Below are 4,062 nucleotides of genomic sequence, written 5' to 3'. Positions count from 1 at the left end.
GGCACCGATGTGCCATAGATTGAGGATGCGGATCTTGCCGCTCTTGATCTCCTTCGCCCACTCGCACATTTTGTTGTTGATTTCCTCGGCTACATGCCTGAGGGCATCAACAGGAGGGGTAACTAGAGTCGCCCAGGATACAGTTCGTACCCCCGGCTCCTCCGAGATCTCACCAATGGCTCTTTGAAGAGCACACACCACTTCATCTGTTTCTGAGAGTCTGAATTTGGCGCTTAGCAAGTCGTCTAGCCCTACAAACCAGAGAATGTCTTTTATCTCTGTTTGCTCTCTCTTGCTCAAAACCAATTTCGTTTTGGCAACGTGCTCTTCAATTGTTTTGGGGTTGTTCCCCTGTTTGATCATGACACCCCGTTTGTATATCACTTTTAGTGCATGCGGGGCGTCCATAACATCCGATAGCGGCCCGTCGCCTGCTATCAGTAAGAAGATAAGAAGATAATATGATCAAGATGGGTCTTCCAGAGGAAGAGGGATAGTGAGGGTCGGACGACGAAACTGAAAGCGAGACTCGTCGGGCGAGGATGCTGTCAGATCAAGGGAGTGAATTTCCAAGAGACCGACTCACCGGTCATTAGGATGACAACTCTCCGTCTTTTGTTTGCGCACGCTGCGATTGAAGGATGGAAAGTCCATCAACTCGACGTCGAAACCGCGTATTTAAACGGAGAGTTGGAGGAAGAAGTACTGATGGAACAGCCTGCGTTATTCGAAATCGGGGACGACAAGGTCTGCCTCCTAAAGAAGTCCCTGTATGGTCTCCGTCAGGCCGGACGAGTGTGGTTTGAAACTCTCAATGCGAGACTCAAACAGATCAGCTTGCATGAGTTCAAGGCAGACAGATGCTGTTACTTCATCACTGAAGGAGAGCAGGTCCTCATTCTCACCATCTATGTAGATGACTTCCTCATCTTCACCAACAGCTCCTCGTTCCAGACGAAAATAAAAAGAAGCCTCGAAGAGATATTCCCTATGAGAGACCTCGGAACAGCAGCTTACGGTCTAGGACTCAAAATCACACAGCGACCGAATGAGAAAGTAATCGTACTCGATCAGAGAGAAACAATCAGAAGAATTCTGGAGAAATTCGGCATGAAGGAGTCGAAACCAACGGCAACGCCCTTAGAGGTTGGTTCGGTACTTAAGAAAAAACTGAAACCGACGAGCCTACCGAGCAGAGCTGTGCGCCGCGACCGAAGTTGACGGCGGCGGGGGAGAAATACCCGGCGCGGCGGCACGCCGCGGCGTTACAGCAGCGCACCTCGGCGCAGGAGATAGCCCCTGGGAATGATATCAGAGAGAAGATGAACTATGAGACCACAATTTATTTTCCATCCCAATAACAGTGTAGGGAAGGGCATGCCTTAACTTAACATCGGAACTATGTGTCATATACGCGGCAAGAAACTTTTGTTGTCACAAATGAAAAGAGTCTTCGTCATTGGATCCAAAGTACACCAGCTCTTCTTTGAACTCGATCTCAGCTGTATTCGAAGTCGGGTCTGTATCGGCGGCCGTTTCTCGTAAAGTCGTCTCGATATCGATGACTCCGAAAAAGACAATGCTTGTTGACGGCTTTTTCGTTCCTTGCATCAGGATCATCATGTCCAAGATCACCTGGGAAGTCTGCATCAGCTTCCCCGTCCGTTTCGAAGTCATAGGGACGCGGGCCGCATCCCATATTGAATCGAAACTGTATCGAGTGACTCTCCCGAAAGGCCGCCGAAACTTACTCGATATAGCTTCGCGCAAAGGATGTCTGCGATTTCTGGGGCGGTGAGGAGGAACTCATGGGAGTCAGTTCTCATCAGAACTTCATTCAACACTTCGGGAGACGCTGCGGCTGACTCAAATAACAAACAGACGGAACTCCAGCGTGTAGCTACGTCGGCCCTCAAGCCTCTGGGATCATAACCCTGTGGTGACTCGTCTCCCAGGTCGCCGTCAGCGTAGCGCTCGTCTGCGTCCCCGGCCTGCGGACGGAAAGATTCCATTCGATAGATCCGGATAGATTCAATCAGATTCTCTCACGGAAGAGACCTCCTCCAACTGCTCACCTAGTTATAACTAGAGACCGGGACTTCATGCAAAATGCATATTATGCATATAAATGCATATTTAGGGACTTTTCCTCCGAAAATGCATAAAATGAGCAATGGAGCATGATTTTGCATATATCATTAATTTTCTACCTCCTATCTGCGATAATGCAATTACAGCAGCGCTGTGACCGCATTTATCGGTTCCAACAATTGGTGACGGGAGACTTTGAACTATTGGCAGCGGTCAGCTGCGCGATGCTCTAGAGAGAGCTTCGCGAAGAGAGGTGTCGGCTGTCACCGGTCAGCTGTTTGCGGTAAATCATTAGCTGAGAAGAAGAAAAGATCTTCTTCATCAAGCTCGGTGCGATTGACAACACTGAATCGCGCATCAGGGAAGCTGTCCCAATTCTATATGGATCTTTGTGATGCCTTTGTCTCGGCCGGGATTCCGCTGTGGAAACTTGAGAATGAAAAGCTCCAGAACTTCCTCCGGAATCACGCTAGGCAAGAGGTCCCATCTTCTTCGACTCTTCGAAAGGGCTACCTGCGAAGTATATACGAGGATAAGCTGGAATACATCAGAAGTCGCGTCGCAGGAAAATATATTTGGATCTCGATTGACGAGAGCACTGATGCCGTGGGTCGATTCATCGCTCACACCATAGTCGGAACACTGGATACCTCGGAGTGTGAAAGATTCCTCTTGCATGCGGAATGTTTAAATTAGACGAACAGTTCGACCATTTCCCAAGCCTTCATGAATTCACTGAGCTTACTGTGGCCTACCGGCGTTGAGCACCAGAGAGTTCTGCTCTTCGTTACAGACGGAGCAGCCTATATGAAGAAAGCGAGGTGGGGCACTTGGTTGAATGCCGCTAATTTTTAGGCTGAACACTTCGAGCGATTTGCGGAAGTGGTTCGCGCTCTCGACGCGAATGAAGCGGCGAGGATCAGAGATGCACAAAACTTACTGAAAAAAGCTTCAGTAAGGCAGAATCTGGCCTACATCAGAGCTCATTTCGGGTTCCTCCCTCGAGCCCAGGTTGGAAACCAGATGGAGTCCCTGGTTTGGACTCATCTGAGCTGGCTTGCTTCAAGTTTGCTCCGATCACCTCTGTAGACGTCGAGAGAAGCTTCTCTACTTTGAAGCACATATTGAGCGATCGACGACAGAATTTCACGTTTGAAAACCTGAGAATGCATGTGATAGTCTACTGCAACCAATGAACTAACTTGTGTACATGAATAATTTAAAATCGGGACGACGTATGTGAATAAACAGTGAACGAATCCTTCGGAAGTTCCCGAGTAGGCGCTTCTGATCAACTTTTTTGAGTGCATGTATCGCTCATTTTTGGAGCATATTTCGGTTGTTTTCAGTGCATATTTGCATGCATATTTTCGCTTTTTTTAGTGCATGAAGTCCCGGTCTCTAGTTATAACCTCCGAGCGAGGTGCGGATGGGGATCAGAAGGATACACACCGTCTCTATCTCTCGAGCTCTATTGAGTGACTCGAGGTATTGCTCCTGAAGCTTTCCTTTCGCCAGAGAGGCAACGAAATTTTTCTTGAAGATAAGGTGACGATGTACCCTCATCAACTTGGCACGGAGATCCATCACGCGTTGGCCGATGCGCGTTTTACAGAAGTCCGCAGTCAAGGCTCAGTGCATTCTATGATCCGCACACCGGATGTGCTTCACGTCGCGGAATCCGCTTATCATGTTGCTCGCAGAGTCGGATATTGCGGAGAACATGAAGCTTTCCGGTAACTTGAAATCTCTCAAGGTACTCCTGACCTCATTTATGATGGCAACTCCTGTGTGCGGGGGAAGAAATCCGTTTTCAGGGGAACGCACATCATGTTGAAGTCCGCGTCCAGGTAATGAACCACGATAGCAATGTATGGGAATCGTCGATAACGGTCAGTCCATGTATCGGCAGAAATGTGGAACTGGGAGTCGTTCGGTAGTTTTTCGACCACGATTTCCTTCAGAGTATCG

Source organism: Galendromus occidentalis, unplaced genomic scaffold (genome assembly GCF_000255335.2).
Source record: "Galendromus occidentalis unplaced genomic scaffold, Mocc_1.1 scf7180000076583, whole genome shotgun sequence".
Taxonomy (NCBI): domain Eukaryota; kingdom Metazoa; phylum Arthropoda; class Arachnida; order Mesostigmata; family Phytoseiidae; genus Galendromus; species Galendromus occidentalis.
This window is presented reverse-complemented; position numbering follows the sequence as displayed.